Consider the following 25,931-nt stretch of genomic DNA (forward strand, 5'->3'; position numbering starts at 1 on the left):
CACTTTAGTGTAGACAAATAAACACAAACTACATATATGTAATCGACAAAATTTGGGTGAATCCTTGAACAACTTGTGTGCCACAGCATGAGTACAAAATTCCAGCAACCGTATAGCCATAAAGGTAAGTAGTAAAGGCACATGTTTGTGGCACAAATGGATAATCATAATGCAATGTATAAAGTCGTTAACATCAGCAGGCATGCACTAAATTGGGCAATAATACGAATATTGCGCTACTCCTTTCCACGTTATGCGCGCTGCTCAAAAAGCCACAACGCATTATGGCTTTACTCAGTAAGTAGTTATCACATTGCCACAAATAGCAAATACCCAAAATATATATAAGCAATGCTTTTAATAAAATGAGTTGACTTAGCTGCTTTTCAGCTTTTCATACAAAGTACAAGCAATTCAATTAACTTATGCTTATGAAAAAGCAGCAAGCAAGCGTACTAATTAAATGGAATCTCTTGCGGAAGACCTTGAACTTCGTGCGAAGTAACTGTAGCTGTAGCAAGAAAAACTCAATTTTAAATTAAGAGTAAAAGCTTTTTTTCCTTTAATAACTAGCCACTGTAACTGTGTACTGCCACTGTTACTAGTAAAAAAAAATCAAATTGCCAAAACAGCGCACGTATTTCGCAACATATTTCATGTTTAAATGAATATGCATTTTAATAGCGAATCGCATGAATTTCGCGCGCGCAAACAAAAATGTGGCAAGCATCAACGGAGACGACCTTCCGCAACACCAACAGCAGCAGTGGCAACAACAAAGCAAGCGGCACTGTAACGAGCAGTAACGGCAGTAAAAGTGCTGGCGTAGAGAGCGGCTCAACAGCACAGAAGTCCGGATGGAACGGAAATAATTTAACACATATGTATGAAAATATTTTTACGAGCGCCGTGGCGGCAGTGATTGGGGAAAACTTGATGCGGCACACCGATGGGCAAACAAAAAACCGGAAAAAGTGGAGTGAAAAACGGAAAATAAATTAAAGAAAATACAAAAGGCGCAAAATGATGGGGGGAAAAACCAAAAGCCCATAGATACATATACGAGGTGTGTTCAAAAAATAACGGGAATTTTGAAAATGTCAATTATGAAAAAAAAATTATTTTCTAAATTATTAAAAATTAAAAATATTATTGAGAAAATGATGGGAAAAAATTCAAAAGCATGAATATACATATACGAGGTGTGTTAAAAAAATAACGGGAATTTTGAAAATGTCAATTATAAAAAAAAATTATTTTCTAAATTATTAAAAATTTAAATTATTATTTGGAAAATGATGGAAAAAAATCGAAAGGAATTTTAAAAATTTCAATTATCATTATTTAAGTACGACAACATTTTCAGCTGTATTCATTGCTTATTTTGTCTGTAGCAGCCGCTAAGTTTAGACCTGTTTTCATGAGCATGGAGATTTTCGTTAGTTAAAAGCTTAGACACTTCGTTGCTTGTTCGTGAATTCTTGGCCAAAAGCAATACTGTAACGTTGTCTCAGTCTCCATATTCGCCAAAACTTTTTCCTATTTCCAACAATAAAGAGAACCTTAAGGGTCGTCGTTTTCTATGCATAAGAGAGCCTGAAAGAGCCAAAGATCTCAAAAATTGAGTTTGAGAAGTGTTTCTACGATTGGAAGTATTTAGCACTGGCATAAATACATAACATCGAATGTCCAATATCTCGAATGACGACAACATTAACGTAAATGGAAGAATTCATATTTTTTCAAAAAAAAGGTCCCGTTACTTTTTGAACACACCTCATATATACAGAGCAAGCAGGATTTGCAGGCAGCAAGCGGCACGAGGTGCGGCAAAGCAGGCTAGAGAGGCATAGGAAATAAGAAAATGAAAATAAAAATTGGAAAAAAGAGAATTCTACCCAATGAGTGCTACCAAACTTTCAACGAAGCGTAAAAAGCCAAGCACACAGCCCGGCAGATAATAAGCATACAGCAAGCCAGTCAGCCAGCCAGAGCCAGCAGAGCGCAATTTCGGCGCTACAATTGAAACGTACGCCATTGAATACGTAAGACCGATGAGGCATGCAACATACAAAAAGGATATATGCAGAGCCAGATAGTGGATGACTGGGGCGTATAGCAATTGCCAGTGGGAGGGTAAGAGTGTGAGCTTTCCGCATAAAGGTTGAAAGACGAGCAAGGTTTGGTGGCAAACGTGCGATGATGACTGTCAAAATGGCAGTGAAAATAAAGCATAGCACGTTGCCGATACGCTGATAGGTAAGGCGCTATCGGCTGAACAGCGCATTATGGATATCAGATACTTATATAAAATAGATAGGTGTAACTGCTTTGACGGGATTATTTGCGTGTGAAGCAGCGTGAAGTGGCAAGTGTTGGGCGACGCACGTATTTAACAGCATTTTTTTATGGAAATATTCAAATTTTATTGAGGTAGTTAGTGAACGATAGTAAGTGTGGTATATATAAAGGATATAAATTGATATTGCAGACTAAAGTTTAAATGAGCTGGCACAGATACGTGCGTATTTGAAGTTCATTTATCTCGGTTCAAGTGAAAAATATATAATACATATAAACATAAATGAGAGCGCTTGTGTGGCAAAATAAAATTTAAAGCATTCCAATCCATTACAGCTTGACACTCTACACAATGCCTGGTTAAGCAAATGTCAAAGGCAAATGTGCAATGCCTCGTAACACATTTCAAAAACACTCTCACATATATTTACAAACATATACACACACACACACACATCTAATCTACTTTTACACTTTTATTAAAAGACCCATATACTATATATATAGCCTTTTACTATGTAACCCTGTTTATACGCTTAGGTCTATTCCTGGCCATATGTTAAAGAGTTTTAGCACGCGCGTGTCACAGATGACTTAGATACAGCAAGTTTGGTGCTGGTAAACCTCAGTAAGTTCACACAAGAATATAAATGTACACAGCTATACTTACATATATGTATTTGCATATATACATATATATTTACATATGTATTTGTATTTGCTTGCTAATCCCTAACGTTGTTACTCTAACCACCGAGTGCGCTTTCTACCAACTGGATTACGTCAAGCCTCAGCATAACAATGCATATAGATAAACGATGAAAAAGAATTTTAGTAAACAGTAGCAAAATGCCAAGGTCATTGGTAAGGAATATGTGAAAGAAATTCTTAAAATATAAGATATATGGCAATTTAAACGATTTTACAGTGAATTTCGACAAGGAATTTGTGCAAGGAAAGTTAGAAAAGCACAATATATTTATCACATATTAGTTTAAAAATATTTCGGAAAGCTTTGTAGTCGAAGATTTTGACAATGAATACATAAAACAGATCCAAAATATTTTTAACTACAAAACTGTAAAGTAAGCAGACGAAAAGGGTAATTTGTCATTCCAGTTTCATACTTATCTATAATATAAAAATGAATCGCTAAATGTGTTGCTAAGCGCATAACTCCAGAACCGCTTAACCGATTGCGCAAATTATTTTTTTAGAATGTTTCTAGAGGTACCGGGTTGGTTCTTACGGAGAGAAAAATTACCTGAAAAAGTCTTAAATCCACAATTTTCTAATCCCCCATACAAACAATTTGTGTCGTTAGTCTCAAAAAAAGTCGAGAAGGGCCAAACCGATCTGGCTAATTTTAGTTTTGAAATATAATATTTTGAAAGTTGTCATTGTTGCTTTGTTAAAATATTTGTACAAGGCTGTGTCGATAGCCCAAAACAATTTGTAACAAGTAGGGAAAGGCAACCGAACATTTTATACTCTAGCAATTTATTGATGTAATTTTATTACACGCAATTTGAAATATATTCGGTATAAAGTCCAATAGAATAACGAAAATCAGCATATATAGCACATGAAGGTTGAGGTAATTCCTGAACCGATTTCTCAGTTATAATGGGAATAGGGGCAACTTGGCACCTGTTAGGAGGCAGACAAACGGCACATTCAGTCCCGCAAAAAGTCAAGAAGGGCCAAACCGATCTGGCTAATTTTAGTCTTGAAATATTCGTGAAATGCCTGGAAAAAATTAGAAAGTAAGTAAATATGGAAAAATTGCGAGAAAGATAATTTTAAGAAAATTTTATTCGAGTTAACAACAAAAATATAAAAGAAGAAAACAAAAAATAATAACATTTTGAAGGTTGTGTTGTTACTTTGTTAAAATATTTGTCATTGTTCAATTGTATAAGGTTGTGTCGATAACCCAACCGGGTGCTACCTCTAATCTCGCAATTTATTGATGTAATTTTTTTAAGATAGCACACAATTTGACCTATATATTCGGCATAAAGTCCAATAGAAAATCATCATATATAGTATATGAGGGTTTGACATAATTCCTGAAAAAATTTCACTATTTTTCACCACCAAGGTATAACGGCAATAGTGACAACTTAACACCTGTTAGTAGGCAAACAAACGGCACATTCGACCTTGAAATTATTCCTAACTTGCAAATGAACGAAACACCAGTCGACAAAATAGCAAAAAATAGCGCTATAGCGAAGACTTTCCAAATATTCAAGAAGTAGCTGGGGGACAAGACTTTACAAGATTTACGCGACAAACAAAACGTTTTTGGTGGAGTCATGATTCTGTTGGCAGGTGATTTACGCCAGATTCTACCAATTATTCCTGGATCAAATGTTGCTGACGATCTAATCACATGCCTAAAATCATCTAATTTATGAAGACACGTAAAAAATCGCAAATTAACAACTAAATACGAGTGATTTTGCACCAATATTGCGATTGTAGAAGCAGTTGGAAATGGTAGATTCGCAGTTGACACCTCGATGGATTAATAGCATTTCCAACAGATTTCTGTTACTTCATTGACTCGACATTGACTTTTCCTGACATGAAACCTCAATATGATAACCATAAATGACTGATTGAATGACTTATTGGTGGTAAAAAAAAACAAAGATCTCAACGATCTTAATGCTACAATTTAGGATTTCGTTCCAGAAGAGTTGACACAGCTACAAACCAGTATGTCCCACAGACTATTTAAAATTGCCTGGACTATCCCCACTCACTTGCAATTAAAAGTAGTGGGAGTTGTCATCATTCTGCCAACTTTGAAATAATCTCATTTGTTACGTACTTCAATACACGATTAAATTAATCAAAGTTTTACAAATTATGATAATTTATGGTTAATAAGATCTACAATAATATATATCATTTTTTTCACTATATTGAAAAATTTACTAATTTAATGTATACCTTAGCCACAAAAACGTGTGTCCGGGTCTGCTAGTACAAAATAGTAATGTTCAAAGCACGCTCAAATCTATTTAATCAGTTGGTCAAACACAATTTTTTTCTAATTTAAACCCTTAAAGATGAAAATGACATAGCTTATAAGAACATTTATCCAGCAAAGGCCAACAAGCGGCATTCATGCAGAAAATATTTAAAACACAGGTATCAATAATATTTATCGGCCACTGATATAAATGTTTTAGGTTAAGAAAAATATATGAAGAGTTTTTCAAAGCAACTAGCATGTTTCAGACTGAGTTTTTTTCCGAAATAACTCACTTCAAAATACAACTTTTATTCATCAGCCGATCGGGACCATCCTAATCTATAAGAAAACTAGAGTTAAATCAATGAGATCAGTTATCAATAACAGGATCATCCGTTTTTAAAGTTAACATATAGCCATTTCATATACGATAAAGAGAGAAATGGGTAGATAGAGTACCTTTAAAACAGATTATAAATATTAAAAATTCCATTTTCCAACACTTTTAATGCACTTTTAATTTAAGTTTTATGAAAATTTAGGTTAAGGCGAATCAGTGAAATATACGTTGGTCAAATAAAGAAATGAACACAAACTAAATTGTAACCTCTCGTCACACATTATCTCATCAGTTTTATGGAATGGAATGTTTGATTTTATAACTTTTTAATGCTTGGTTTGTCGAAATTGTAGCTTAAAGCTTAATTCATTAATAAATTCGCAGCTTTCGAGTTGATTTGTGAACTTTTCATTAAAAAAAGTGAGCTTTGAATAATCAGATAACAGCGCTGAGTTTACATTTTTAGCAATTATTTTGAAAGTATATATAGTAATAAAACAGAATTCTGAGGTGTAATCGGATTACAATTATAACATATGTATTGCTTTACTCCAAACTACAATATATAATGAAGAAACTAGTCTGGATCAGTAGTAATGAGGGTTGATAGTATAAAATTAAAAATGGTTCGCCAGTAGCATCTCTTATTGTATTTTTCAGTCTACGGTAGTCTGTAGGCGAATATACTGAGGCTTTTATATATACATGATAGGAGTGTAAGATATTAATAAATATACTGTATTTTTTTATCATTCCGAAAAGAAAATACAAAGAGTTTGCAAGTCATAGGCTATAAGAACAATTTGGTATCAGTTTGAAAGGCACTGTCTTTTAATCGAAGGAAATGCTAGTATAATAAAGCTGACAGATATTCACTACATTTAAACCAAAATTATGCGGAGATATCCCAAAAATATATGAATATTCCGAAATTATTTTAGTGTTTATTTTTTTAATATATTAGTTTTTTTATAAATTTAATTTTTTTTTTGAATATTTAAAATTTTTGTTTTTAAAAATTTCATATATTTTTTCAATTTTTTAATGGACCTCAAAATATCACAATCATACCAAAATGAGGAAATTTTGGTTTATTGGGACTACGCACACAATAACAACAACACAAACATACGTACCGTTACAGAAAAAATGTATTGCGTAGGTGGCTGCAGCTTCAATCGAACATTTCAAAACTAAAACTCTACGGATACGCACAACTGCACGTAGAAAACAGGCAAGCCACTACAAATTTATAAATTTCCTTCCACCACCTTCCATTACAACAACTACAACAACCACTTCAGTGTACTATGTATGTGTACACGTATTCACTCGTCCATTCCATTGCGATTTGTTTGCAATTTCTCACTGATTGATTGAATTTATCGTCAATGACGTATGCACACGTACATTCGACTTTATTGCGTGTTTGTTTGTTTGTTTGTTTTTATTAACGTCTATGAATTTTCTCTAAGCAAAGAGGAAAGCAATTTGCACATTTCCACAAAGTCACATATATCCACACACACATACACTTGCATATATAGAAATACTGACTGACTGGCTTTGTCCATTTGTTTGCACTTGTCATTGGCTTTGCTGTTTATTCGATGAGGTGTAAATAAATCGCAGTCGAGCATAAATTACCTTTGTTAATGATTGAAGTGGGAGACTGACTACATAGAGATATACAGACAGAGATACATACATATATCTCAGTACGTGCATTGCTTGAAATGTCTGTCTGTTTGTTTGCTTTTCATTTGCATTGCATGACTTTCACTGCTGCATAAATTTATAGATTTGTAGCTATAAATAACTGTATATATATACATGGATATGCATTAATGTCCTCTCTGCAGTATCACTGATTTTCTCTCAGGAGATATTAAATGCCTTTGCGAGCAGCACTCATTTATTGCCATTGATAATCTTTCGAATGAAAGCCATCAGGCCATCAGGCAGTAGGTTGCTGCGAGCAAAACGGTATTAATGTTAAGCTTCTAAATGACATGAATTATCGTTAATAATACTAATGCTGGATTATTTCAGTGTTGTATCGTGGGAATAACAAATTTGTTGTCAGTCAACAGCAGAAGAGTGGCTTCTTTGGGTATTTTGTAATCATTGCATTGGATAAACAGCATGGCAGCAGTAAAGATAGAGAGAGAGAGAGAGAGAGAGAGCGGGTGAAGGATGAATGGAAAATTGGAGCGTGTCAACCGAGGTGTGGATCACACGCTGTTGTTGACACTTGACGGCTTGAATGGTTGTGCTTAAACTGTGTTTAACGCGACATCAGGTTGCCGCGATAAAAAGGAAATGAAAATAATAAAAAAAATAAAAAAATAAAATTGAAAAAAAATAATGTAGGAAAAAAGAAGGAGCACAAACAAGCTGAAGTGTAATTTCAAATTCCTTTACAATCTGAAGTATGCGCTGGTAATGGCAAAACATTTAGCAGCTTCCATTGTAGCATAAATTATGCATAAATTGTGAATTAAAGCTGTAGCAATTGGTATGAGATTTGTCGAGTTGCGAATTGGTTTTGGCAAAGGAAATTATGATAAATGGAATGTACTTTGCTCTTTCCTCTTTACACTTTCTTTCACTCACACTTAAATCTTTTATATTTGGCAAAGAGAAAGCTTAAAAATTCTGAAAGCATACATTAATATTGACAGCTGATGGATTTCCCGCCGGAATACTTGGATTGCTGGTTTTTATGTTACCTTAGATTTACATTTTACTTCCTTAGAGAGGCAGCTAAAAGCATCATAGCAGCTCATGAGGAAAAGGGACCAAGAAAAAAAGATTACGAACTAAATGGTATGCCTTCCCCGAACATAATCGCTTTACATATTGATTTCAAGCGGCAAATTGACCAAATATTAAAGCTTAAAAGCTTTTGAAGGATATATTGAGAAGCTTTCAATTCAAAACTAATCATGTTTGGAGAGTTCTTAATACACCTTTTGTCAATTAAGATCGGTATTACATATCTTAAAGTTCCGAGTAAGTTATTTGAGAAGTTAATAGAATTCGAGCTTTCTGAGACAGAGAGCTTTTCACAGTCAGTAAGCTTCTAGTTAATATTTATTTGCGAAGTCATTAATAACGTATGTATAAAGGCTATCCGCAAGGTACTCTAAAGAAGTTTTTGCCAAGCACTTTGTCAGTAAATTCGAAAGCTTTTTCTAAGCCTGACTTTAAATTTCAAAACAATGAACTAGATTAGATATTAAAAACAACTAGCTGCGGTACGAATATATGATGATAATTATGTTAAAGGAGAAATGCATCCAAACAGTAAAGAGCTTTTATGGAAGCTTTATCTCTGATAACAGTTTTACACTTTTCGATTAACTATTGGTGTGGCCAGTGCTTCTACGGCTAAAAAGTGTAATCATCATAAATTCTGCGTTTTAGATAGCATCATAGTAGATAGTAAAGCTTTCAGTGAATTTTGAGCTTTTTTTTATAAATTTTTACTCGTGATAATAATGTGAAATAAATTTTCATAAAGGCTTTAGAATAAGAATTGTTTGTCTAACAACTTTGAAGAAAGCCAGAAGAAAGCTTTCACTAAAAATTAAATATGATAAAGCTTTGTAAATGGTGAATAATTATTAAAACTCCCAATTTAAAGTGAATCCGAAAGTCTCTCTCTACCCTCTGTTAAAGGTACTATACATGAGAATGAGCTTTATCAGTAGATTTGTAAGAAACTTTAGTAAAAGCTCAATTAATTAAAGTACTAAACACGTGGAAGTGTAAGCTTCAAGTAAAAATGGGTGATATTGCTTCAACTATATCACCTAAGCGAGCTTTATAAATCAGTTTGTAAGAGACTTCATGGAAAGCTCTATCAATTGAACTCGTCAGTATGTGACAGTGAAAGCTCCAAGCACAAATGGGTGATATTGCTTCTACTATATTAGCTAAACGAGTTCGTAAGAGACTTCAGCGAAAGCTCTATCAATTGAACTAGTCAGTACGTGGTAGTGAAAGCTCCAAGCACAAATACACGATATTGCTTTATTGAAGCCATGTACAAATTAAACCAAATTGCTTTAAGCACCTTTAAGTGAAACCGATACAGAAATTCTCAAAGAGCAACAAATATTTAAGCCATGCGATACGCTTCCGAGAAAAACCAAATTGTATTTCAATAAAAAGGAAGATTTTGGCAAATACGAAAGCTACCAGCAAAGACATAAATTAACTTGAACTTAGGTGGGAGCTGAGAGAAGGAAAGCAAAAAAAGCTGGAGCGCACATGCAAGCGTCCGCTATGCCACAACTTGTTAACCAATTTAACATTTGCTTTGTGCCTGCGTTAAGCTAAAGCAATACGGGATTTCAACTGCTATTTTTAACCCGCAAAGAGACGTAAGTGCACAAAAATACAGATAAAGATTGCTTTTTGCTTTTTTGAATACAAAATGAAATGAAATGAAATGAAAAGGAATCAAATGAAAAGTTCAGAACATTTAAATTATCCATAAACCGCAAATGCTCCGACATTCATGTTAAATTAAATAACAGAAATGAAACCATAGAGCAAAGGAAGGAAGCAAAGGTTTGCTTTTAGTTTCGAACATTTATTATCGGCAGCCATACAAGTATAGTGGAGAGAGAAAAAAATCAAACACACTCACTATATCAGTTGATGTTAAAGGTCTATATATATAAGAGAGTACAAAGTTATATATGTATATACCTCCATTAAAGTTTGATAAAATATCACCAGCGTCTGGCTGGAAATTTTCTGCTGATTCAGTAGTTTTCTTAAGTGGAAAACGCAACTAGACACACACACATACAAATACACGCTGTGCCTGAATTTATCATGATTTTGTGAAATTTTAATAACAACCAGAACGATGTGTGAATTGCTGATAAAGTTGAAATATAAACATTACTAGTAGATTAGTGAAGTTGTCAGTGCGGTTGGGCTCATAAATATGCATAAACATATGTACATATGTGACTGACATATATTCATTTATTTGCATAAATGTCATGACTAAAATTTATGATTTGTAAACAAATTTTGTTTATCATTAAAATATTTTTTCAAGTGATGATTGAATTTTGTTGACTTTTCGTCGAGTTGAATTTGCCTCGAAGCAGTGATGATATAAATTATTTGCCGAGGGAGAGTTAAAATTTCCATTATAATTTCTAGAAAATTTTACTGAATGAACGCAAAGCAATTATGACAAAATCTATCACGGTCAATTAGCTTTTTTGGTAATCTTTCTTAGCTTGCTTGTATTTCATAGATTTAATTCTTGAAATGGAAATATTATACTTAGGCAGATTAGAGAAGGTGATTGACTGGAACGAAATTTTAATGGATATATTTTTTGATTAAACGGTTAGTTTGAAGTAAAAATTACAAAGTTGCCACATGTTTGCAAATTTTAAGTTACAGAAAAGTATAAAAAAGCGTAATATTAGAATATGGGTAACAAACTAAAGTAGCTTAGGAGAATTTACAGTAGAAAATGATTTCGGTGGAGGGTTGCCATCTATTTGTGAATTTTATGTCATAAAAATATACCAAACAAACCAATTACACCCGTTTTCGACTTTGAAGATAAAAACTCTAGCATAAACTCTAACAGCGACGTCAGCCACGAAATCAAGCGGATTATCACTCTTGCCAACAGGTTATCACGGGCTCAGTCAATTGAAAAGGAGAGCTCTCTCTCGCAAAACCACAGTATAATTTATGACGGAAGCATGGACGATGACCAATAAAGATGAGCACTAAGGAGCGTTCGAGAGAAAAGCCCTCCGAGGGATTTATAACCCGCTAAGCGTGGGAGTACCGGATTCGTTGGAATAACGAGCTGTATAAAAATACAGTGGTTGCGCTGGCTTGGGAATATCTCGCGAGTGGAAGAAAACACTGCAGCACGAAAAATGTACGACACAGTACAGACTGGCGGCCGACGAACAGCGAGAAAAGGACGACCGAAACTCAGGTGGAAGTATCAAGTGGATGTGGACCTGAAGTTGCTTGAAATCTCCAACTGGCGTAATGCAGAGACGACTGGCGAAGGCTTATGGACGCGGCCAAAACAGAAAAAAATATTAGAAAACAAAAAATAAACTAATTTTATCAATATGAGTACTAAAATAAGAAGGATCACATCTTACACTTGTACCTATTTTCAGTTGAGGGTTGTCACATGTTCGAACATTTTACTTTGATAAAATTTGTAGATCAATTATATAATATATTGGAATATGGATATTAAAATGATGAGGTCAGAAAGATCATACATTTGTATATATTTTCCAACGAGGGTTGTCACATGGTTGAATATTTTAATCCGAGAATAAGCTAATTTTCATATATAAGTATCAAATGGAATATATTTAAGAAAGCGTATAGTTGAAAATGTGTTTTTTTTTTGCGAAATGTTGCCACCTTTTTAGTTCAATAAAATTAACAAAATGTAGGATTTATAACAATATTAATTTCAAACTAAAGAGTTTTAAGAAGATTAAAGGCTAATAATATTTAAGTGCTGCCACCTGCTTCATATTTTAATTTTAAACAATTTATAAGGGAAATCAACTAAAGAAATGTACGGTTGCATCAATATTTGTTAAGCACCTAAACACTTTTATTTAAAAGTATTAAAGTATAAAAAATTATTGCAAATAAAAAATTTTAACAAAGTATATAATTGAAAACTATTTTTGAAGAGAGTTGCCACATTTTTTTTAAGTTTTATGCAAGCAAAGTGATTCAATAAAACCAATATTATTTCCCACCTAGTCAAAAACATAAAATTTAAATAAATTTTTCCATAGAAAATATGCAATTGAAAAGCATGAAAAATAGTGGATTTATTTTTCGTTTTTGGTAGACAGTGGTTTTAGACTTTTTTATGCAGAAATTTCTATTAATTAAAGCATAAAATAGTTGCGCATTCATGTCAAAAGATTCAACAAGCATGAAAACAATATTTTATTATAAAAATGTATTAAATATATGTACATATAGAGCTTTCGTAGAATAATTAGTGAAAAATAATGAAATATATTTTACTTTCTAAGAAGTTTCAGTAATTAATACTAACAGTAAACACAATTAGGATGCTTATATAAAAATTGTATACACAAAAAGACTTTTCAATTATTAAATTTTATTAAAATCATTGAATTGTCGTCACTTAGCACACACTAGACCAACACTGATTGTCCAACGATAGTGTAAAGTATGCCAATAACAACAACCAATTTAATTATATGAATATTACATAAATATATGTTATGTAAATATAAACATACATATTAAGTTTCTCCATACGAGCACATAAGTACATATTAATGTAATCGTTTATGCTCGCTTATCAGACTAATTTAATTGAGTGATGACGATGTGAGCATACGATACCCGCAAATAAAAACAACATAAATGTACTGATTAAGCACTATTTGCTTTAAATTAATAATAATGTATGCTTGCTGGTGAAAAAAGTGGCAATTAAAACGAAGTGAGCAAAAACCGAGAAAATAATCAAAACAAATGAATAACCGATCAATGCACTTTTTATAATAATTTCAACGTCCAACCAACACGTCATACTTTCTGACTGTGTGCATTTTTTCTGAATATGCCACAGTTTTTTCTTTACTTTATTTCTTTGTCGCCGGCGAATATTTCTCTATAAATGCGCACACATTAACAGTCGAAATGATAAAATCGTTTTTGTTACAATTTGGACATTTGGCAAGCGACGATAATCGAAAAGGGTTGCCACAGCAATTCATCAAGCGTTTGTGGGGGATTAACTCTACTGTAGAAATTTCGAATTAGTGGTGCTTTAAAAGAGAAGTGGAAATTTGAAATGAAAAATTTTAATTTCTTGAAGTTTCTCAGATAAAATTGTTTAATATTAATATTGCTCCATATCGAAAATGAACTTTAATATTAATAGATATAGTTATGATATAGATAGCATAGTGATGAAATCTTCGATGTTACAATATAAGAAAACCTCTGATTAATTGTAAATTTTATTCAAAAATTCAAATTCTTCAAATTTTTAAGATTTTTTTATTCTAAAAATAAAAAAAACTATTTTTTAATAATGAAAAATTATTTTTGCGGTTTACTAACTCAAAATGCAATTAGTCAACTACCCGAATATGAGCTTATAATTGCTGTCGGTCTCTTTCATATCGCTCATACATTAATCAGACAATAAAGAGCTTTTGTAGTGTATATAGTATTTATTTGAATGTAATTGTATTTGTTTACTAAAGTTTCTACGACGTGGATTTGTGCTTAGGTACATATGTACATATATACATACATACATATTTATTTATGAACTGATAAGCAACAGAAGGGTTGGGTAATTATTTTAAGAAACTTATGGATTGTAGGTACGGCAAATTGGACTCAGGCGATTATACAAATATTTAAAGGGTAGTTCATATCATTTAAATAAATATTATTCCAAGAAACTGTCACACTTGTCGCTGAAAGTGTTGATACAAAATCAGTATCATATCCTCTTAGAAAGACGTTACATGATTCGTATTAATAGTCACAGGGTGGCAGCTTTGGTTTTTTTATAAAAAAAATATATTTTTTAAATCCAAACTAATCAACAAACCATGCAAACTAGCCCTGTACAAAACCGTACAAAACCGTACAAAACCGTAGTACGACCAGCCTTGTGCTAAGGAGCTGGAACATGGACAATAAGCGAAAAAACAAAACAAAATTGATGACCTTCGAAGGAAATTCTCCGGTGCAGCTTGAATCGGAGCTGATGAATGGAGGATAAGATGGAATAGCGAAAATGGCTAGGACATATTACAAGAATGGATCATTCAAGAGTCCAAAAGAAGGTAATGGATGCGAAAGCATTCAACGGCAAAGCAAGAGAAAGGCCAAGATCAAGATGGAAGGACGAATTAAACGAAGATCCTACTTTAAAACTGGAGAGAGAGACCGCAAAAGACAGAGTAACTTGGAGGCGTATTGTTCAGCTGGCCAAAGCTCACAAAGAACTGTAGAACCAAATGATGATAAAGTACTGCGGAAACATACATGTATATACGATTTTTTTACAAAAAATTTAAAATTTGGGCCGAGGTCAATTCTTTTTTTCAACAAAATAAGTCGCCTTACCACACACTCCGTGTACACTTATACATTATTTTGCTGATAACATTCGACGATAGTGTCTTCAGACCTCTCGAAAATGTCAATTGACCACCTCAGCGCTACTTTTGACACGTCAAAATGTCATTAAAGTGTCATATAAGACCGAACGACGTCGCTTTCAGGCGCTTGAGTTGAATATGGAGTTCGGTAGGAGAGAATTAATGACTTCGGTGTAAATTTTTGAAGTGAACATGGTGAGATTGACATCGCTTTCAGATGCTTGAGTTATATATAAAGCTATGCAGAAGCCATTGCTCACTTCGGCTGTAGCTTACGCTAAAGTTAGCCTGATTTTTATGAGCTTGGCGATTTTCCTTTGTCAAAAGTTCAAACTTCGTTGCTTGTTCGTGAATTGAATGATATGAACCTTAAAGGACCGTCGTTTTACAAGCATACGAGGAACAGCTGAAAGAGCCAAAGACTACTCCAAAAATCGAGTTTGAGAAGTGTTTCGACGATTGGAAAGAAGAAGTGCTGACATTAGTGCATAATATCGAATGGTGACTATTTTGAAGGAGACATTAACGGAGACATCTACTACACATTAGAATGAAAAAAAATTTAAAAAACCGAAAATTCACGAAAAATTTTTGAATACCTAATCCACATACATATTTTTTGAAGATTTCCAAACCAAATAGAAAAATCAAAAATTAGATTTCGTCTAATACATATTCATAACAAATCGAAACAAAAATATTTTTGTAAAATTTTTGTGATTTCCCCCAAAACAATTGCATAAAGCACCCTGTATAAATTCATAATTTTATTACCCTATATTCGTCACATCAATCAAGCTTCTACGCCCATCATTGAGGAGTGTAAGCAAATATTTACGCATAATTCTTGTAAGAAACCAATTTATGACCATCATTTTTATAAATAACCTCCAAATTTAGCTAACGCACTGCTTGAAACTGTATTTATATCAATCAAACTGCTTTTACCTTCCTCGGGTTTTCCCTGCAAACTACAACACTATTCTTACAAACAATATATCAATAACTTAAGAACGCTCCACCAACAATATTTTTGCACTACTTAAGCTAGTTTCCAGCACTAACATACAAGTATATATTATACAATATCGTTATACTATATTTTGCGTATGTGGCTTACCAACTGCGAACTTTTATTGCTGCGTCTGCAATACTTCTTGCTGTTATTTAATACACTTCTACTACACTTCAGCACACAAATTTGCACAACAACTTCAATGGCTTCACAGGTCAACAGCAGGCATTAAATAAATAAATACACCACTGGTGACAGAACAAAAAAAAAATTGATTGCGCTACGCAGGTGATTGACTGACTAACTGGCTGATTGACTTGTTTGCAAAGCATACGGCGCTATCAGGCATGCAGCGCGCTGAACTGTCAATTGATAGTTGAATTGGGAAATGGTAGGTAAAAAAAATCACAAAAAAATTAAAGTGAAGAAGCAGTAAAATTTCCACAAATTCACAAGCACTAGCACTAGAAATTTACACGCTCACTCTACAAGTAAACGCTATGAAAAATTGACGGTTTCCGTTTTTAATTACTTTTACCTTATACATAAGCGTTTTGTTAGCACTTGAATGCTGTTTTTTTGTTTTTATTATTTTTATTGCTGCCAGCGTTTCTTATCAGCTGTTGATTGCGCGCACTTTGTTGTTGTTTTTGTTGCTTTTACTAATATTTATTTCTCAATTTAAAAATTTTTTTTAATTATTTTATAATTATATTTTTTTTTAATTTTTCTTTAATTTGTTTATAATTTTTTAGTATTTTTTAAATTTTTTTATAATTTTTTTTTTTTAATTTTTTATAAGTTTTTCTAATTTTTTTTATTTTATTTATTATTTTTTTCTACTTCTTTATGGTGCAGCACATAAATTACTTGCGGTCACAAGTGAAGACCAGCTGCAAAGGTGCGAAAGCGGTGCGCAGACAAGCGCGCTTCAATGACAATCACGTGAAATTGTCACAACGCTTGAGACTACAAAAAAAGCAGTTAATAAAACACTTAACTGTAAAAAAAAAAAACTAGTGACAATTGACTTCAATTCAATTTGTGTTTGTTTTGCTTTAAACACTTTTTCACTTGCTTTTGTTTGGTTTTTGTTGCTATTTATGTTTTTGTTGTTATTTTTTTGTTACTATTTTTATTTTTATTATTTATTTTCATTTTTATGATTTTTTTCTATTTATTTTTTGCAATTTTTCTCCACACTTTTACTGTTAATGAATTTTTTTTTCGCACGCAAACATTCCTTTGGTCACTCAACGAGACACTGCCAAACGTTTAAAATATTTTCGCACACATTTTTTTCTCATTTTTATTAAACAAAAATTATTTGCAAAAATATTTTTTCTATTTTTTGTTTTTATTCTTTTTTACCACATTTTTTTCAACACACACGCTGTCATATTACGCGCCGCCAACAATCTGTCATTTAGCTAGCAGGTAAATAATTGCAATTATATTTATATTTATTTGGCGAGTAAAACCCGTTACACACGCTACGCTCAGACGCTACTCTCGCACACGACTGCGACGATTCGAATGCGTTCACATGACTAAAAACAGCAAAAATATGTAAGAAATGTACGAGAAAATGATATCGAGTGTGGCAGCAAAGCAGCAGACGGTAGACAGCAGTCGGCAGCGCAGCAAGCAGAGCGCTCGACTGTTACTGCGCACGTACATATGCCGACAGCAACAACAGCGTGTGGACAATAAAAAAGTTGTTGTATAGGCGCTTGAAGTGGGTCTGCCACCCAATAAATAGCAACACAAACAACGCAAACATATTGGCGCTGACGTCAACAGCGCAGTCAGTGACAGTTGTGTTGAGAGAGCGCACGCAGCCACTGAGAGAGAGTGTGAATAAATAGCCAGTTGGAGTGGGGGGAGGCAAACACACAAAATATTGGCAAAAGCAAATGCTGGCAAAAACAATGACGGTGTACAAGTGCAGGTAAATTGTTGTTGTAGCAGTTGTTGGTATTGTTGGAGTGCATATATATGAGGATTATGGAGTTTGGGTGCAGTAGGTGCATGCTAATAGGAAATGCACAAAGCTAGCTAGTTGGAGTAGGCAGCACAAGAACAATTGTTGGTAGGCTGTTGGGTCACATGAATGGCCAATATACATATAAACACAAAAACAAAAACAAATACATATACATATGTACGTTCATATACAGATATACCTTTAAGTTAAAAGTGCAGTTTGCACTGTGAATTGCCGGCTTTTGTGGCTTTGCATGCAGCAGTGTTGTTTGCTTACATTTTTTATATATTCCTCACATATGCACATACATACATATGTTTGCCGTTGGGTCATAGCTTTGGCAAAAAGGAAATCATACAATATGCAGAAAAACTTTAGTGGCAATAAAAATTACCAATACACAACAACAATTGCAATTGCTTACTTTGTAGTCGTTAAGCGATAATGTTATATGCAAAATACGGTCGGTCGATGCCTGTAGGGTATATATAACTATATATTTCCCCACACATGTACATATATGAATCAATGTGGCTACGGTTAGTGCGGTAACAATGACAACAAAGTAGGCACTACATACAACAAAAGCATCAATTTGTGTCGGAGACGCAAGACGCGTGCAGATAGCGAGTTAAGAAGGTAAATCAGACCAATAGGGATAATACCAAGAGTTGCATGTATGTATGTATGTATAAATCTTTGCGGACAAAAAAGTATGGTTTAGATTGGAATTAACTGTTTTGTTACATAATTAAAAATGTCGAAGCTTTTAAAGTTACATAAAAAAGAAATAAACAACAAAAATTTAAATATTTTTTTATTAAAAAATTAAAAATAAATAAAATACCAAAGTATGTTATTTCTGTATTATAAAATTAAAAAAAAATATATATGATATTTTTTAGATTATCTGGCATATTTTTAATATATATTATTAAAAAAAAAACAGCTAAAGTTTTCATTATGTACGCTGAAAAGCTCAGATCTATAAAGTCAACGGTTAAAATAAAGTTCTTCAGATCAATTGGTCGTCCTAGTCGTAGAACATTCTGTAATGAGTAACTGCATAGTTTAAAAATACTGGGGATGAGCTTTTGTGAATAGCTAAGAAAACTAATAATAGCTTCGGCTTATTTTTCTTGACATTTCAATTTATTTCGTACTAAATTCGGTGATAATATTTTGTTAGGATAGGTCAATTACAGCTAGTCGGAGACCAATATTAACAGTCTTCGATTATATCGGGTGATCTAAGCACAGTTACTCTTTTCAATAGCCCGTTTTGGACAGATCACGCGTGAGTCGTGTCATATTCTGTAACGGATTGGTTGCGCGCGCTTCGCTCAACTTATGGTCAACATAATCGACCTACTAAGAGTACGTACTATTCGCAACACCATCACTCATCTTGAGACCCAGTATTTATTTTTGGATATTATTCGACCGAATGGACCACATCCAGCACGCAGTGAAGAAAATATAGCAGCCGTAGCGGAGAGCACAAAGACCGTTGTGGACAGTCGATTCGGCGCCGTTCGCAGCAACTCGGACTGTTATCACGCTATGATAACCGACTATTTGAGCCTGATATTAAAGTTCGTGATCTCTCGGCGACATTTGGTTTCAACAAGACGGCGCCACTTCCTACACATCGCATCAATCAATGGAGTTATTGAGAGAACACTTCGGTGAGAAGATAATTTAACGTTTTGGGCCGTTCGATTGGCCACCAAGGCCTTTTTCCTGTGGGGATATATAAAGTCTAAAGTCTATGCGGACAATCCCGCTTCGATTCAGTACTTAGAGCAAAACATCACACGTGTCCATCGACAGTTACCACTCGAAATGCTCGAACGAGTCATCGAAAATTGGATTAAACGGATGGACCATCTGAGTGGTAGCCCTAGCAAACATTTGATAGAGATAATCTTTAAAAAATAAATACTAAAGAATGTTATTTCGAATGATAATAAACATTCTCCATTAAATTTAAAAAGTATGAAACCTCGAAATAGATCACCCTTTATATTGACGACAGGTTCTGAATCTATAAAAAATCAATTTCCAAGTCAAAATAATTCGGAGGTTTAAAGAAGTAAGAAACAAGGCAGAAATCATTTTATACAGTTTCAAACTCTAAAAATATGGAGACAATAAAAAAATCTGATTCCAAAACTATATAATTCCCTTGTATGGTTAAAGAAGTGAAGAAACAAAGATTTTCAAACTCAGTCTCGCATGGAAATATCCGGAAAGAAGTGTGAAGTTAGTTGCATCTCATCAGCTTCCTGAAGAAGTGAGTAATAATATTCGGTAATCCCAAACCTCGTTGGTCTTGTAACTGTGCTTCAACAGGTGGATGTGTTCATATGCTATCTCATTATAATTTCGTTTCAAAAACTTTATACTGATTTCAAAATACTAGAATATAAAAAATTCCTCCCCTTCGCACAACGCCACTGTAATGGCGATCAACACCAATTCCGGTTAATGCATAAAGCCAGCGTAAGTATATAGTAAGTATATACTTTGTAGACACCAACTGTCTACTTTGCTTGCGCTTGGTAATTAACTAACTGTGGCAGTGCAGAACAGCAACAACAATAACAGTAGCAGAAATAACAGACTGCATGCACTTTACATTAACCAACAGCAGCAACTACTCACTTCCCCCCCTCTCACAGTTATTCATTTTTGTATTGTACATCAATCTCCGCAATAGCTGTTGTTGTTGTTTGCTGTTTTATGCACCTTCCGCACCACTTCCCGACCACACGACTGGCTTATTTAAGTTAAGGTAGCGAACGAGCGTTATCTGTACGCAACAACAAATTACAATAACAATACACATCCGCTACAACTGCAATCTGCACGTAACTCATTTTATTGTTTGCACGTTCCGAAGTTGCTCACAAATGCACAAACAAGTGGATATATGGGCGCTTATATAGAGACATGATACATATGCAAGTAGTTCGTACGGGTATACGGTAATTATATGCATGTACGTGAATTTTGTTGCTTTTAACATTGTTTCACTGCCGTGCAGAGTTCACTTCCTACTAACAACTCTACCGCCACCCATTGCTGACCCTGCACACACACGCCTGCATAGTGTAGGCTTGACTTCGGTGTACCGATTTTCTACTCATCCAACCAACCATATTTAATCGGTTTCGGCTTTCAGTTTTGTATTATCCTGCGCTTCCTTTGATGCTTCCGTTTGCTCTCATTCCGAGTAAAGTGCTCATTCATACACTCATTCATCCTTACGTTGCGAGCAACTGTTGCATACATGCACTTTGCAACTTTTTTAATGTGTTTGTGCAAATTTAGCTGGAGTAGTGTGGCTTTTAAGGGTTGCCAGACCTCATTCTCTAAAAAAAAAACTATTATTATTCGGGGATATATATTCACAGTCGACCGATGAAGTGAGACGTGATTAGTAAGAAAGATCTCAGAGAGTAATAGTATGGGATTTTTAATATAGTGAGGTTTTGAACGGCCCTAAGGGTCTCGCCTTTGAGTAATAAGACACAAAAACGTATTTCGCTCTAGCCCAAACCAAGCGAGCATGCGTTTTTGCCTCGGTATGGGTTGTCACATATGAAACTATAGGATGTTGTCGTATCAGACAAGAAGAGACGTCTTGACTAATCCGGTGTGGGTAGAGCTTATATATTTAAGAAAACCTTGTTAAAAGTCTTCAATATCTTAAAATTTACTTGTATATAATTTCTTGCATACTTATTCGGAAACAAGTTCCCACTTCCCAGTTCGCATTTTGAATGGTTAAGCTGTCATTTGTATCTTTATTGATCGATGTGGCAGAGTTCCGACTTTACTAGTTATGATCTAGTACGAAGAATCTTGAAGACTCTCTAGGTCCCCAAGCGTCGAGAAAAAATACTGCATAGTGCGGTTTGCAGACTGCAGACACTATCGGTCCATACTAATACATACCTTGCCATCAATTGTGAGCTCTGTGGTACAATGATTCGAAACTTTTCGGTGCCCCACGAAATTATCAGTCCTCTTAACTATGTTAGTCAATTATAAGTATACAACAAATCAGCAGCAGATGAAATCATCATATTATAGGAACCAACTTTTAATATCCGAATCATATTGAGTAACCTCGGAACCTCATATACTACTTTCCTACTTTCCTTGGGCGTAGATGAAATCAATGATCTAAGAGGAATCTGTGGCAGCACAAATGATGATCAATTTTAACTGTACAAGTGGGACCCTTGGGATCAGCCCTTTAGTCCAACCTAACCTAATAAGCCTTGCCTAGTTTTGTAAAATCTGAACTTAAATGGAACAGACCTAACGTTTTCTGAGTCTACTCGTTAATCCATTCAAAAGTTTTGTAAAATATATCTGCAATAAGATAAAAATAATTCTTCGGGAACATGTTCATGACCTGATGCCAATTTTTAAGAGTTTAAAAGAGCACGACCTACTTAGAAACAAATATTCGGCGCATTATAAGCGAGTTTAGTCCGAAAATTTAAATAAAATTAAAATTTATGATTGGAAGACATAGTTGCTATCACCCTGGGAACTTTGAATTTCTGTTTGAAAAAAATATATAGTCGAAATTTTATTATATTTTCTTTACTTTATTTAAAATAACTGTTTTTTTATTCGTAGAACTGATCAAAATTTGTGTCTACGAATTTTCAACTCTGTAGTAGTTCTTTTTCAAGAATTTGGATTTTTTTTTTTAATATTTTCTATTCAATTTTTCAATTTCCCTTCAACTGTTTCCTGTTCATCCGTTACACAGGTAACCCTATGCCGGATGTTAGTTTCAAACCTTCCCTCCTTTCAAGCTTTACAGTTTGCTTTTGACTGCGTTTGCAAACACAATTGGCGCGCTCTCTCAGTGAATGGCGCTCACTCGCTTACATACCCAACGTTATTCTCAGTTTGTGTTTTGGAGCACAGAATTTTACAAAAACCATACAGGAATGTGGCGTTGTATCGGCATCGGCGACTGCGACGGCGACCACCCAAAAGTAAACAATAAAATCGGCAACAACCACGCTCTCTCTCCAAACAGTCGGCTTGTTTCTGTTGTTTTGCTGTTGCTGTATTGGACAGTGACGGTCAGGGCAAGAACAAATTGTACTCCGAATATTTTGCGGCAAGTTGAGTAGGTGCAAGAGTTAGCAAAAAAAAAATATAATATAAAAAAATAACAAAAACATCTGATACATAAAAAAAATTATACAAAAAAATTTTTGTTCAAAAAATATTTTTTTTTCTATTTCTAGCAGCGGAAATTCGTATTCTGTTAACGCGTGCCTTGGTATGTGCAAACTTTTTTTTTGTTTTCATATATGCCGTATTGCGGCTATTCTCATCTACCACTGCAGTAATAGCAGCAGCTGTTTTGCTATTTTGCTTTTGTTTTTGTTTTGTTCGCGAATTTTATGGAGTGTTGAAAACACTTTGTTAAACAAACTCTTCGTTACGCCGCTGCTTTTGCGTATTTCTATTACTTATTTTTCCCACATTTATTTTGGTTTAATTTCGACCGGCATCAATTTGTTGTTTGTTTTTATTTTTGTTGCTTTTTTCGCATTTTTTGTACGGCATACTTTTGCCATTGTAAACACTCAACGTTGGCTAAATTTATTTTGCTCTTACGCCGCTTGCCATGGCAGTCAACTCTTTGTATTTCACCGTATTGTTTTAAGGTTACAGATTCTGCATAGTTTTTGCTGAACTTTGTTGTTAGTTAGTTTTCGAAACACTCTACATGGTTATTGTTGTTGCTAAATTGTATTAAGTACATAAACAAGTTTGGCGGTTTGCTAATTGAGCACATTAGTGTGTAATCAGTTTTGACTACAATGTGCAATATGTTAGCTGACTACGATGCAGCGTAATTTGGACAGTGTCCAATCGAACATGAAAATAGTATAAATGCACTTCTTTGTTTTTTTTTTTGTATTCAACAGGATAACTTTGTTGTTGCTCTTACATTTAGGCGAGCATAGAAGTATACAATAACAAAAAAGTTTAGACGAACTGAAAATTCTTGTATATAACCTCACTAATTAGATCATGAAACTAATAGTTGTAATAACATTTTGGGCACATATTTTTTTCACACAAACTTTTCTTTAAGCATTCTCAATATGCAATCTGAATGAAGAAACAGTAGAGCTTCTATAACTCGCAGATCTCCATAACTCCAACTCTTGAATTGGCAAGAGAAGTCAAATTTCATTCAAAATATCTTCCGTAACTCGGAAGACTCTCTAATACGAAGTTTTTATGTGGATTGCGGTAATTCGAGTTAGGGAAGGTCAACTGTATTTTCTAAGTCTACTCGTCGTTCTTCACTATCCAGCTATTGCTAGACTGAGTCTGAAGCAACTCGGTAGTACTAGCTTCGGCGAACTAAATCAATTAGCCCGAATAGATATTAACCGCCTCAACATATTTTTAATCGGCTCAACCGTCTTTGACGATTATTGGGGGTTGTGGTATCCATATTTAGAAGCCTGCGGCGTCACAAAGGTCTGAGGATTTTACCCATTCAACTGAGATTCCTTGAGATCAGCCCTTTAATCAAATCTCATCTAACCTACCTTGACGAGTTCTGTAAATCCTACTTATTTTAACGTTTTCCGAGTCTACTCGTCGATCCCTTCACGAGTTTTGTAAAATATATGTGGAAGAATATTAAAAAGGCTTCCTCGGGAATGTGTTTCTGAACTGTTTAGTTAGATTATTCGTCATTTACTTGGCGAATTTGGCGAAGTTTTACTTTCAATTTGATTAAATGATGCATTAGTTGAAATCTAATACCATTGAGAAGGTATATTAAAAAATTTTACAGGATGAAAAAATTTGATTGGACTACATTTCTATGTTGGATACCAAAAAAAAAGCTTGTAATGTGATTTTAGTACTCATTATCCCGAGATGGGGGAGAGAATCGAAAATCGTCTCATACTTTAGGTAAAACTAAGTATTTTGCAGAGCTCTAGATATTAAAAATAATAATGATGTAAATTGAAAAATTTCCTTACATTTTTCATAGATGTCAAATGATAAGTTTCAGGGTTTCTTTCATTCTTTCTTCGGTAATAATTTTTCAGGCTTCGGTAAGTCTCAGAACTACCTTTTTGAAAAGCTTGATAATAACATTGTTGTAGTACAGAAAATATATTACCGACTGTTTTGCATAAAAAATCTTATAAGTAGCTTTTCTGAGAATATTTGTTTATATAAATCAATGTTTCTATGATCCAGAGATCTCATGATATACAGATTATCGCTGATAGTAACTAAACTCTATTAAAAATTAATAATATTTGGACTATTCCAGTTGTTATTAGAAAAATGTAATTAACGCGAAAAAAGTCAAACAAAAACACCCTTTAAAATATAAATATTGAAATATTTTCCAGCACACACACCAAAACCATTTCATAAAGCGAATTTTCGACAACTTTAACACAAAGTAACCGACAGTTAACTGAAGCGGCAAAATTTTACTACTTTTACCACAAAAAACAAAAACAAACAATGTTTGTACACGCATAAGAGGTCAAAGGAATACAGCAACAATGTTGCGGCAACATATTTGGCACAACCAAATACTTTGCATGAACATGAAGCCACCCACTGGGCGCCATTGGCAGCACAGCAATTTTATTGCAGTCAGTTTTATGAGAAAACAAGTGAAATTGAATGAAAGTACAACAACAACAATAATTACAATAACAAATATATATAGTAAATAAATAAAATACTATAGGTATGTAAGGCAACCAACAAAAACAACTTGAAATTTGTAGTGATGAATGAATTCAGTTGGCTCCAACGGCGGCGTCATTAACACTCGAGTGCAATAAATTTAAATTGTTAGCAATTTATCTATTTATTTTCCGTTGAAGGAATGAAAACCAACAAATTGACTTGTGTAAATATGTATGACTTTCATTGTTTAATTTACAAGCTGCGCAGCGCAAGCCGTGTGGTTGACAGTTAAATTTCAATTAGAGATTCTCGAGTAATAAATTACAATGCCGTTAGAACAGATATTTTTCAAACAGAAGCGGTGGCAG

General features: G+C 33.9%; 1 protein-coding gene across 9 annotated transcripts in view; it reads right to left on the minus strand.

Annotated features, from left to right (window-relative positions):
- Positions 1 to 25,931, minus strand: part of LOC105215175 (protein phosphatase 1 regulatory subunit 16A) — a 111,793-nt gene that overhangs the window by 52,781 nt on the left and 33,081 nt on the right. For 2 of the 9 annotated variants that reach the window (XM_054229672.1, XM_054229673.1), the window contains exon 1: positions 16,387 to 17,994. The exons of 5 other annotated variants lie outside the window; for them this stretch is intronic. The gene's annotated coding sequence lies outside the window, so the exon portion shown is untranslated. Of the gene's footprint in view, positions 1 to 15,953; positions 17,995 to 25,931 lie in introns of those variants that run through there. 2 more of the 9 variants (XM_029042648.2, XM_054229671.1) reach the window with 1 other exon arrangement.

Source organism: Zeugodacus cucurbitae, chromosome 4 (assembly GCF_028554725.1).
Source record: "Zeugodacus cucurbitae isolate PBARC_wt_2022May chromosome 4, idZeuCucr1.2, whole genome shotgun sequence".
NCBI lineage: Eukaryota > Metazoa > Arthropoda > Insecta > Diptera > Tephritidae > Zeugodacus > Zeugodacus cucurbitae.